Raw genomic sequence first — 13,749 nt, forward strand, 5'->3', positions numbered from 1 at the left:
AAAACCCCATCAACTACCCAACATCCTGCCTTCCTCACACGTAAGCCAAGCCGCGGGCAGGAAATAGTTATTAGTATATTTTAGAAATTTTATGATTCTTTGTGAGATTCCTGTTACTATGTAAAAATGTCCAAGCTTTATTAGATGTTAGGTATGTAGATAACACATATGACTATATTGTTTACTTATAAAAATATTTCTTACTTATAAAATAAATATAACCTATAAATAAGTCAGTTTGATACAAGATATAACAAAACATAGTTACTAGTATTATTTTTATCTTACGTATATTTCAAGCAAACAAAGGAGTTTTACTTCAACAAATATAAGTAGTAGTAAGTAGTAACAGCCTGTGAATGTCGCTGCTGGGCTAAGGCCTCCTCTCCTTTTTGAGGAGAAGGTTCGGAGCTTATTCAACCACGCTGCTCCAATGCGGGTAGGTGGAATACACATGTGGCAGAATTTCAATGAAATTCGACACATGCAGATTTCTTTACGATGTTTTCCTTCACCGTCAAGCACGAGATGAATTATAATCACAAATTAAGCTAATTCAGTGGTACTTGCCCGAGTTTGAACCCACGATCATCAGTTAAGATTCATGCGTTCTTACCATTGAGCCATCTCGGCATGGTATTGAACACTTTCAAATGAATTCAAGAACCAAACATTTTTAAAAACAAATAGCAGATATATATTTAAAGTAAGTAATAAAAATGTTCATTTTTAAAGCATTGCTAACGTTTCATTTTCTCCTTTTATTACAAGCAAGGCTTGTGTTGGCAGTCGGTACGTCAATAACAGTTAGAATCAAATTTGAATTCGTATATTTTAGCCCAACGTTGAAGCAAAAATGAAGGTTATGTTTTTAACAGTACATGTTTGTTTGTCAATATATTCTCGTGTAGCTCTTAAACTATTTATCGGTTGATTTATACATTTTAACGGATAGGCTATGAGATATTGATCATATTAAATTCAACATTGTGTATGTTACTACTAATAAGAAAATTACGAATCTATCAAGTTCGATACCAAACGAATATATTTTGCTTTCAGTTTTTCGAACTTATGAAACTTTCTTATTAATATAACAACGATATAAATAAAGAAAAACAAATTTAACTTATAAAACATTGTTTTAAGTATCCTTGCTTTACACAGGATATATCTAATTTATGATATTGGATGTTACCTGACAACTCAGTTTAGATGCGTAACATTTTGATTAATAGGATGTACAGACTTCAGGATGTTTTGTAGATATGAAACCTCTTTATATTTCTTTGGATATTTTTGAATTGGATTTTAGGTGCTATCTTTGTTCGGTTTTTATCCTCTTCGTGTTTTAATTTTTATATCAAAACGTATTTATAGGTGCAAGGTTCATAGTTTCATAGTTCCCAAGGTTAGTGGCGCATTGGCGATATAAGGAATGATTAATATTTCTTACAACGCAAACGTCTATGGCTGACTACTTACAATCTGGTGGCCCATGAGCCGAGATGGCCCAGTGGTAAGAACGCGTGAATCTTAATTGATGATCGTGAGTTCAAACCCGGGCAAGTACCACTGAATTTTCATGTGTTAAATTTGTTATTATAATTCATCTCGAGCTTGACGGTGAAGGAAAACATCGTGAGGAAACCTGCATGTGTTGTATTTCACTGAAATTCTGCCACATGTGTATTCCACCAACCCGCATTGGAGCAGCGTGGTGGAATAAGCTTCAAACCTTCTCCTCAAAAGGGAGAGGAGGCCTTAGCCCAGCAGTGGGACATTAAAAGGCTGTTACTCATACAATCTATAGATTGTGTTTTAATAATTGAAATATTTTGAATTGATATATTATATGAATTTTACCATTTTTAAACATCAATAATACCTATGAAGAGGTTGTGTTATACTCATTATTCGTGAATAATGTGAAGTAAACTTTATTACAATGCATGCATGTGTCTAATTTCATTAAAATTATACCAAATGTGTATTCTACCAACCCGCACTGGAGCAGCGTGGTGGAATAAGCTCCAAACCTTCTCCTCAAAAAGGGAGAGGAGGCCCTAGCCCAGCAGTGGGACATTCACAGGCTGTTACTTTGGCCCATTAGCTTATCTTTGTCTATCTTTATAATAAGTTAAAATTTCAATAAATAAATATTTATTGAGTATAATTGAAATAGGCATTATGTGTACGTTATAATGGTAGATTTTGAAGTATTTTCTTCACATTCTGAATTCCACGCAAAGCCGCGGTTTTTTTATCTAATATTATGGTGGAAAAGTATTTTAGTATTTAGATTGAAATATATATAGTATGGAATGTAATTCTAGGATAGTTCATTGTATTTAATGTCCTTGTTCTTCTTCTAACTGGTTTCACTTGTGTGTTTGTTAGTTTTCTAAACGTGTTTTCTGAGTGTTAAATTACCATTGTTCACTTTGCAATGATAACTTAAGCTTAACTAAAACATGCAAGTATAAGTATATAATATATATGTAGTGTAGTACTCATCCCTAAGCTCCTATCTCCCGAACTCATAAAATGTCAGCCCGATTGAGTTAAAATTTGTCATAGTTACTCCTTCCCCGATTTTACGCAAAACCTATCCAAAATACATTTTTCTTCTTATCGACCCGTGCAAAACCGGGACGATTAGTTTGTTCTATTATATAATCAAGAATTGTATAGCGATTTAATAAAGAGTAAGTTAACTGTCATTAGTGCAGAGCGATGCTATTAGTTCCGACCATTTGTGCTTTTGCCCAGCAGTGGGAAATGAAGATATTTTGACAGAAACATTATTACTATCCCTTTCCTTCTTGAGATAACTCCACTTTTGTACAGGTCTATTCTGAAGCATTAGTAATTATTTGTGAATGTATTTTTTTTTTTGTAAACAAATATGATGATAATTTTAGTTTTTAAACACTGTTTTCAATTATATTTCCTATTGGTAAAAACGTTCATTGAAAAATTAATACCTAATGAAGTTTTAGTAGTTGTCTATTCCTGTCTTTTTTTAATTACTTATTATTTATACTATATATGATAAAATTGATATTCCAATTAAATAATTCCCTCTAATTTTTTTTAAATACAACTTTTAGGCATTTTTCGTTTTGTGATTCTCTACTCGGCATTCTTATTCATATCTTCAACGACATATTATATTATAAAATTTAAATAAATTCTTAAGAATACGTTCTATACTATAAAATAAAGAGCAAGAAATAATGTATTAATTAAAATAAGGACGATTTTTCGACCGTCAGTTAAATCTTATTACACAGACAATATTGAAGCTTTGACAAATTTTCTATACGAAATCTGTGAAAATGTTAAATTAATCATTTAGATAAATGTTAACTAGTGATTGAAAATGTGTCGTCTGTCTTAATAGAAGTATTTAAAAATAAATGCGTTTCGATATAAAAAAAAAACAATAACGTTATTTCACGTTCTACTACGTTTTCTTAATTAAATACACAAATATAAGCAGATAATACATAATTCCTAACAAGCAAAACCAGAAAGTAGTTAATTTCTTAATTTATAATTTTGCAAAAGCAAAACGCCGCATTAAAATTGTGTTCTATTGTCATAGTGAATATTTGCGTATGCAGTGCAATAATGGAAACGATTTTGGTATGTATAATGCAGTCGCTGATGCTATACAACCTTTCTGATTTCCACACGTATATTTTTGATGGTCTAAAAATATACGTGGGGAATAAAATTTCGTCGTTTCCAAATTTGTTAAATGAGAACGTATCCATTGTTTTTCATGATCTATTATATATTTGATCGTAATTATAATTGTTTACTCGGTATTTAAAAAATAATTATCAAAAATTATAAATGATTACTCCAAATGTACAAACCTCAGATCCAAAACGTAAACAAAACCGAGGACCGGGAAACAAAGCAGCTCGAAGGGTGATTATTGAACCAAAATGCACCAACCGCCCCTGAACTTGACGTCATTCGTTGCTATAGCAATCCCGGGAAAACGGCCCTTGAAACATTCACTTTTTAAAATAAAAAAAAATAATAATCAAAAACGACTGCACTGATTCGAATACAAAACTTTCTTTGATATACACCTTAACTGTGTCACAAAAAAAAATTAAAGATCATTCGGTTTTCGAATAGTATATAAAGGCGTGCTCAGACGTGCGTCTAGGCGACGGCACGAGGCTCACTACGTAAATGTCAGCGCGGTCGGCATGTGCGGGGCGAGGTAAGCCCGCGTGCATACTGAGACTGCTTTTCCACCTACCGTTCGATCGTTCGTTAATTGACGTAATTGCGACTCGACATGTGTCAGATAGTGACTTATGCAATTTGCGAGGCTATAACAAACGTGGAGCTGATGGAGTTACTTTAAACTTTAGTAGATAAGTGACATACGACTTAATAGTTATTTTATGATCATGGAAAATTATAAATGTCACAGAATCGATTCGCGTTTTTTATTTAGTTTAGTTTTAGTTATAAGGTTAGATTTAAGAAGTTAAGATTATCTTTCGTTTATAATTCTACTTTAATAGAACATGTATTTTGTTGTGCATATGTGTATGTCTATATAGGTTATATGAAGTTAAAGATATTAATAATTTTGACATCTACGTAATGTTTAAGTACAATTACGATAAAATCAACACCAAATAAACTTTATTCAAGTAGGTTCTTACAAGTCTGCGTTTTATATTTTATTTATACTAAAGTATCCAAATTTGAAAAATATTGGAAAATTCTCATCCATACAATATGCGCCCTAACAAAGTGCGAAAGAGACAACAAACCGCCGGGGTTGTACATCCGCTTTTCTCAGCGTTATGTAAGCTACGGCCCTGGAGCCTGGCGACACCCTCCCTCCCCACTCGACAGCCTCGCAATTCACTGTGTTACCGTCTCGTAGCGTTGGATCGCAATTATTGCACTCAAGTTCGAAATGAGACACTGTGTTTCATAGCTGGAAAACGCGATGCGGCATGTCATTGGAGTTCGGGCCTTACGGCGTAGAAAGCATTAAGTCAACATTTTGTTTACTGATTCTTTGATGAATGGTTTATGTTTGTTGCAAGATATTTTTTATTTATATTTACTAACTTATTATATATAATTTTTTTTTATTTAAATACAGATAATAGACTTTTATTAAAAAAAAATGTAAAATTAAATTGAAATTATAAACAAAAAATTTAATTTCAATATGTGTTCTAAAAAAATAAATAAGGACTGTCTTCTTTTTTCAAATATATCGCATTGAATGTTTTTTTTTAAATCACAAGCTTGTCTCTCAAAGCAAAGTGAAGCGCGCTTGAATATTTGTGAAACGTTTCAATTATAATACGTGAAATAAACTGAAGCATTGGGGATAGTCAAGCGTGGGTATAAAAATATGGCTGTTTATCGTTTCCTCTGCTCGGACATTATATTTCAACGACTTTTTTCCTCGAATACTGATATAGGCAAACATCTATCGTTGTCGTGCTTAGAAAAATAATATTCTAAATTTTTTTTATCTGCAACACTGATATAAAAAATTAACAAGTTTTGTTTATTTTTTAGGTTCTCTTAAAATTAATACAAATCCAATACGATTTTTTTATTTTTTTTTTTTCTGCTTTAAATTTTTATATATAATAAGATAATTGTTGATTTTAGACCAGAATATATTAATTCGATAACATATTGGTGTAAAAATTTCTAGTTCTTCGTGGTATAGTTTTAAATTTAATTTATCTTGTAAAATTATTTTTTCTTTTTTTTTTCGAAACAACGAATTTAACGTTTAATATACATATGCATTTACTCAGATATATATATAATAACTATATAACTATAGTTTCGTTTCAAGAGCTTATAAACATTTCATCTAATTTGCTTGTCATTTTTTATTAGATACATATACCGGTAACATCAAGTCAATTAATGTAAGTATTATTTTATGTTAGGTCAATGAGTTCGAAATAATAATGTTTCATTAAAGACTCGCCTTTCAAATTGAGATAATAGCTTACATTATTATGCATCGTTGGGCCAAAAAATTACCAGAATAACTTTCGCCTTGCTCATTTTCCTAAGAAAACACAGTTTTCCAAGTCTATGCAACATTCCAATTTCCATGATAAAGAAAATTTACAATGCAAACAATAGAAGTCTTAGAGAAAGTTTAATTTAATCAAAACTACCAGCGCTCTGTAGCTGTCAGCGGCAAATTTTAGAAAATAGCGTTTGATTATATAAATTTGAATAGAATTTTATCATTGTTATCATACATTGTTTAAATGAATATATTTTAATAAATCTAAAGCCTAAAGAAAATATTTAGTTAATTTACTTTAATTAACTATTATATTTTGTGCACATCTTTAACAAACTCATTTACGTAATTGAGGTAAAAAATACGAAATACTTACATGAAGCAGGTTCATACAAGCGTGCCGCGTCCCAATGCCATTACATGGTGGAGACTTCTCGCTGCCGAGCGTGATAAACATCGAATTGGAATGTAAATTCTATGAGATAATTGAATTACATAGGCAAATTAATTAAATGATTTTTTATCCTGTATTAAAATTAACAAATGCTATTAAAATTCTAAGAAAGCATACGACATGATACCTTAATAGTGAAAATCTTATTATATTTCATTTGTAAATATTGAGTGTTGCAGCAGCCAGATTTGTTTCAAAAATTATCAATATATTTTATTTAAAAAAAAATATCATCGTCATCATCAGCCCATTGTTATTTACTGCTAAACAGCTGGACATATCTTTCCTAAAGTGTGTCAAAGCCCGTGGTTCGCATTTAGTCGACTTTTTTTTATAAATTATGAAAATTTAAGTAAAAAAAATATTAAAAATGTAGCAGTTTTTTTTTTGATAGTATAGGTAGGCGGTCGAGCATATGGGCCAACTGATGGTAAGTGGTTACCAACGCCCATAGACATTGGCATTGTAAGAAATGTTAACCATCGCTTACATCGCCAATGTGCCACCAACCTTGGGAACTAAGATAATATGTCCCTTGTACCTGTAATTACACTGGTTCACTCACCCTTCAAACCGGAACACAACAATACCAAGTACTGCTGTTTTGCAGTAGAATATCAGATGAGTAGGTGGTACCTAACCAGACGAGCTTGCACAAAGCCCTATTACCAGTAATTGAACACATTGATGTTCGTATAATAAATAACATTTAATTGAACAGTTCCAAATTAATTGGAACGATTCTTTATAATTGATAATATCATTCGTTTAAAAATTAGTCTAAGTAAAATTTATTTTGTTTTCTCTGTTGGACAATTGTTTGATGTTAATAATGTTTAATTTAATTTGGTGGGTGGGGTTCTATAATTCTTAGCTAGATGCTTTAAATACAACTGACAGATTTCCAATATTGGAAAGGGTTAAATTACAGCAGCGAATAAACATAGACAGCGTACTGTTAGACTAAACTTTAACTCATACACTAATTGGATTCAATTCTAACAAACAAAATTTAATTAAATTTACTTATGTATGTTATTGTGTGTGTATGTCAAAACTTGCACAATTTTGACTGTTTCCTTTCAATCCGTAGTAGGCTTGACGGAATAAAAATAAACCTTCTTCTTAAGAGATGGCCCAGTAGTTAAAACGCGTGAATCTTAACCAATTATCGTTGATTCAAACCCGGGCAAGCACCACTGAATTATCATGTGCTTAATTTGTGTTTATAATATTATCTCGTGATTGGCAGTGAAGGAAAACAGCGAAATGCAATCTGCATGTATCTAATCTCACGGCAATTCTGCCATATGTGTATTCCCCAACCCGCATTGGAGTAGCGTGATGGAATAAGCTCCAAACATTCTCCGCAAAAAAGGATAGGAGGCCTTAGCCCAGCAGTGGGACATTCACAGGCTGTTACCATCCATTAAAAAGACTAAAAGCTCAAACAATTTAAATATTATATAATTATTCTGCGTAGAAGCTCTTAGTAGCAGTCGGATTGCTCGTCATGTCGATTGCCGATAATCTTTCTCCAGTCGTATCGGATAACGTCTCATATCGGGTTATGAGAATCAGAGAATAGAGCGTTCATATATTCTTAAACACATAAACATGATAGCAAGCTAAATACACAGGATCATCTCTCTTGAGATTGGCCGACGTAGCCGAAATCGGTCTGGAGGACATTATTATTATTAAAGATAAATAATCTGTACTCTTTCTGCTATCGGGATCACCTATAAATTTCTCTGCGATACGACCGTGAGAAGCAGAGCAGTAATCATAAACGTAAAACAATATAGCAAACAGCGGTGCTATTTTGTAAGAACTCACTTCATTACCCGTGAATGTTGACAAGCGACTTATGGTGATATACTATTTTGATGCGTATGTTCTTGAAATTTTATGTTTATTATGTTCAATGTCATATCACGTACTGATATCACTTACTGACATTTCATGACCGGTTTCCAGTTTGCTCTCACAGAATAGCCCTACTAAACGAAAATGAAAATCACACTCGTCTTATGAGTTTTATGTTTAATGGTTTAATAGTTTTTTGCAGCCATTACAATAAAAACCTGTCTTCGATTATTATAATTTATCACTGTTCATTTTTGAAATATTAATATATCGAAGTACCTTATTCTTGTACATTTAAAGACCATTTTTCAATAAATTAAATTTCAATAAGCAAATATTCCTACAAAATATTTTATGTATAATCATTATACACGTACTATATAAGTCAGGGAAGGTACCATATACAAACTAGCATATACTATTTCAGGAACTGTTCATAAGCTTAGTAGCCAGCAAACTAAACTTTAAAGGTAAACTATGATCAAGTTTCACGGTTTCCGATTTTATACACCAGAGCTATTAATAGTCTGAATATCAAAAAATACTTTTCATTTTTCTCGTAATATATTGACAGAACGCTTAACAGAAATAATTTCAAAACCAGTCGTTGGCTTTACTTGATTCTTGTAGATAGATTTGAGACATCAATCTGGACGCAACCGGTATTGTAATATAAAATCAATAGCGTTTAAGTTTTAAGTTCAAGTTTAAGCGTATTAAGTGCAATGGTGTACGTGTCGTCCTTACTATTAACCCAAGTTACGCGTAATTGGAGGGGTAAATAGAAAAAATTAAAAAAACGGGTATTGCTCGTAGTGATAAGTCTCTGTAATTGCAAGCACAAGAAAACTGGCAACTTTAATACCGTTATTGACGATGCATTGACGTTGGAAAAAGTAGTTTAATGGGGAATGTGGTTTACCATCAGTTGACCTAGATACTGATCCAAAAATAAGAAACAAAATCTTAATACAAAAGTAAATAGTTCGTAGCTAGATGTTATATAGTCTTACTCAATAAATGGGCTATCTAACGCAAAACATTTTATTTTTTCAAAGAAACAAACGAACTTTCTTTTATGTTTGGTTTAATTTATAACATTTGTTTATATAAGTCATAGAAATAACAATCTCCATATATTTCTGTGATTTTATCTGTATTTGTGCAAAGAAAAGACTTGCAATGGGCAATGACTTGCAAGGTATGGTTACGCCCTCCCAAGCACAACCAACGATCTTCCGAAAATAAAAAAATCTACTCAATTAATTTAATTTAATTAATATAGTAATTAAATTTCTAATTTCTTCAACTTTCCTTTATTAAAAATAAAAAATTTAAAATGAGTTACTGTAAATTAAAAAAAAAGTCATTAGCGCCATATAACAAATATTTATTTTAATATTTCAATTATGCATTCATTAAATGTCAAAACTATAATAACAAGTGTGTCTCACAATTCAAACATACTACATGGATGAATTCCACGTCTTCGCTCCAGGGAAACCTTATTAGGTTATGTTCAGTGGAACGCTTGCAAATCGAGTTATTTGAAGCCACATATATGTACTGTAATATATAAGTAATATGCGCAGATAGAATAATTGACTTAATATGTGTTAAAATAAGCATTCTGACGCATATCGTCGAATGAGATTAACTATTGCAGTCGTTGCGGCAAAGATTTAAGCCTATATAATCGGGTTTTATTTATTTTTAATAGTACTTAATATATATATACGAGTACTATATCATGTTGAAAGTATTTATCAGAATAAATGTAGTTTTTTTATATGAATTTGTAAAATAAAATACGTAATTAAAAACGTATCTTAAATTATCAGATTGTAATTGTGAAATCCTCTCGCGTATTTTTACAGTATAACAATGGTTAATAATATTGCGTATAAATTGCCGAAACAGACCACAAATAAAAAAATAATACACCAATTAATTGAAAAAAAAAACCTGTCTTAAAGAAGCTGTTATTTTATACACTAATTAGGATTACAGTTTTTTAATAATAAAATTGTATCGACACAAGTGCACGACACAAGTGTGTGTAAAATTTCAGCTCAATAGGTTGTGTGGAACTATTTGTTTCACGCATTGGAAACCTTCAAAAAGTTACCCGGCTCCCATGGTTATGTGGGATATTTACCCACTAAAACTACTGCGATGGCACGTTGTTTCAGAATTCACGTGTTTTTAGCACTAGACCATCGCTGTTGTTGACTTTTCTATATAAAATTAATAAAAAAATATTATTAAAAAATACACATAAAATCTTGTTACGTTAAGTTTTTTCGGATTTCCAAATATATATAACATATAATGTACATTCATGTGTTACATATATTGTCACATCGTCACTTAATATAGTGAAAGATAAATTGCCAATCGAGGATTTCCCGGCGAATGCTGACAGAACTATTTCGGAAAACATGAGACATGATGGTAATTTAGATGTGGTATAAATATTTATTTGTACAAATATATATCTATCGCCACTGTTAGTGCAATATATCATATGTTAGAAGAAGAGCATAAGAGCTGAATATTCCTATGTTTAATATGAATTTTACGTCCTCCTGACCTTCAATCACTGCAGCTATTTTCAAGGGAGACTAGCTGCTGCCAACTGCGCAAGACATACTATAGTGCACAAGTACGTGCACAAACATGAGCTCTCTATTTCTTCTTATAATTCAATGTGACGGCAAATTCGACATGAGAAGAAAGCGATCAGCTACAGGACCTTAAGTGCTTTATGGGGCATATAGTGTATATGCCAACTTAAAGACTCCAAACTATGAACCCAAGACCTTATGAAGTACCATCACAGTCAGTATTTTTCATAAGTATTGCAAATAGGTCTAAAGTGAAACTACATAACATCAATTTCAGGACAAATTATGCAAATATAGACCAGAAAGCTAACAGCGACAGTAAATCAAACCAGTGATTGTGTCCAAACATTGAAGCCACGTGTGCGGAATAAACAATACTATAACACTTAGAACATAAAGAGTTCTGGAAATGGTATTCAACTATCAACTTAACTTGACTAAGAAACATGTTTAAACCTTTATCTATTTCGAATAGGTAGGTAGACTGGCAAAATAGCCACTTCATGAGTGGTGTCCCTTGTGCCTCTAATCTGGCTCACTCACTTTTCAAGCCGGATCACTACAATAGTATTCCTGCTTGACCGTAGACCAAGTAATGAGTGGGATGTAACTACGCAGATGGGCTTGCACAAAGCCCTACCACCAAATTAGTACATTTTCTAAACTATGTGACTTAATAATGCAATTGCAACGTTGATGTGGAAGTCCTTAAATAGAAGTATCAACAACAGCTGTAAAAAGTTTGAACTTAATCGTTTGCATAGTTTTGAAAAGCATACGACACGGACCAAGGAACTTTTGTTTTTATATAAACGTATGTATAAAGATCGTGTAAGTGATCATCATTTTTGTATGATAAAAACAAAATTTGCAAGTTAAAATAAGATCCAAATAGATCAATTGATAAGTTACCTACGGGATTTCATCATATTATATAAACACCTAAATATTTTTTTTTCACTTTTTTACAGATTAAATATTATAATAGAACTCTTCCAAGATTGAGTTCTAGGTGACACCTCCAATATATTCTTAATTCTGCACTTAAACCATTGATCGTTAAAGCTGGCTCATTTGATATCACTATATTAACCAGGCAATTATTTTTTTCGCAATTTTATTTATTTCGCAAGTGGAAATTTCCAGAAAGTATTTGAAGTAAAAAGTCACGCCTCCGATTATTCTGTTATAACGCGAGGAAAATGAAATTAATTTTAAAAGTAGTAAAAGTTTTGGAATTGTAGCCAGAGTTATTTGGGTTTTTCCTATTATACATATTATTATAGACATAATTAGTGTTAATATATAAAAGTATTCTACTAAACTGAATAAAGTTCAATTAGAAGACTTCTATTGCAATTATATTTACGGTCATCAAGTGGTTAATTATTATTCAGATAGGTAGCTTATAAAGTAACACATAGAATCCAGAAATAGGACAGTCCTGTCTAAAACAAGCAATTTGGTCATAATAAAAACGACCTCTATTATCGTGGCTTGTGTCCCCATTCAGCAATTAGGTTAAAAAAAGTTTTGGCCGACAAAACTATCGTCAATGGTTTATATAATATTCTAACCTATTTTCCAATTATGACTTGACATAAGACAAAATGTTATTATTATTTGCTTAAAAAATGTTAATTTAGAAAACTGTTTTTTTTAATAGGTTTGCATTCTGTCAATTGGACTATCTAATGGTCCTTAAATATTGGCACCATAAGAAATATAAACAACTACATCGCCAATACACCACCAACCTTGAGACCTGAGATGTTATGCTCCTTCTGCTTATAGTTACACAGGAATTCTCATCCTTTAAACTGAGAAAAAACAAAGAGTGCTTAAATTATCGAAGGGATTAAATGAAATAAATCCAGAACAAGTTTTGTAGAATTACAAACAACATCAAGAGCTGAGGTAATTCAGTCTTTAGAACAGTGTTTAGAAGAACGTAAATCTTAACCGAATACTGCAAGTTCAAAATCAGGCAAGCACCACTGAGACTAACATGTTGGACTCGGCGGTTCATCTTTATAGGGAAACCCTTATTGCTGAAATAAGCTTCTAAACTTCTCATTAAAAACACAAAAGGTCTATCCTAGCAGTGGAACATTAACAAACTTTTCTTAATTACCAAAATTTATAATGTGTAAACGAAATTTTGCTAAACGCCTGTTATCCTTAATTGGAAAACAGCCTTATAGTAAAGTTTCAGTTATTTTGTTGGAATAAAGTAATACATAAACTAGAAGTTAATTAGTTGTTTAATTTTAAGATGTAATTTTAAATTAAAAAAATATAAAGAACCTGAAGAAAATAAAATGAAAAGTGAAAAAACATTATATGCTACTAAATATATTCGTAAAAGGAAACTTAAAGTTCTAAGGCCTTTACGAATTAATAGCGAACGTTGAAAAACCTTAATTAAGTAACAAGTTAAATACGTTAACCGGCGTCTCTCCGACCTCATTCTGTAGATTGTGACGCGACTTAATGAATACGTTTTAAGAAAAAAAAAAGAAAATGTGCCACATATAGCGGTAATATTTAAAATTGAGTTGACTCTGGACCGTACTTTTGCTTGTATCGCACACGGCTTCCTTGCTATTTTACATATTTCCTTTAAAATATTTAAGTCTTTTAAAATTCGTCATATATAAGTTATGTTTACTTAAAGGCCGGCAACGCACCTGCAAGCCCTCGGGAATTGCAGGTATCTATGAGTGTTGCAGGTGAGATTTATG

At 31.6% G+C, this 13,749-nt stretch overlaps 1 protein-coding gene across 5 annotated transcripts in view; it reads right to left on the reverse strand.

Annotated features, from left to right (window-relative positions):
* The window catches only part of LOC126772780 (chaoptin), a 69,317-nt gene extending 65,070 nt beyond the window's left edge, over positions 1 to 4,247 (reverse strand). For 3 of the 5 annotated variants that reach the window (XM_050493356.1, XM_050493357.1, XM_050493358.1), the window contains exon 1: positions 3,888 to 4,247. The gene's annotated coding sequence lies outside the window, so the exon portion shown is untranslated. The remainder of the gene's footprint in view (positions 1 to 3,887) is intronic. The other 2 variants (XM_050493354.1, XM_050493355.1) reach the window with 2 other exon arrangements.
* Positions 4,248 to 13,749: the final 9,502 nt, after the last annotated feature.

This window comes from Nymphalis io, chromosome 13 (assembly GCF_905147045.1).
Source record: "Nymphalis io chromosome 13, ilAglIoxx1.1, whole genome shotgun sequence".
In the NCBI taxonomy this organism is placed as follows: Eukaryota; Metazoa; Arthropoda; class Insecta; order Lepidoptera; family Nymphalidae; genus Nymphalis; species Nymphalis io.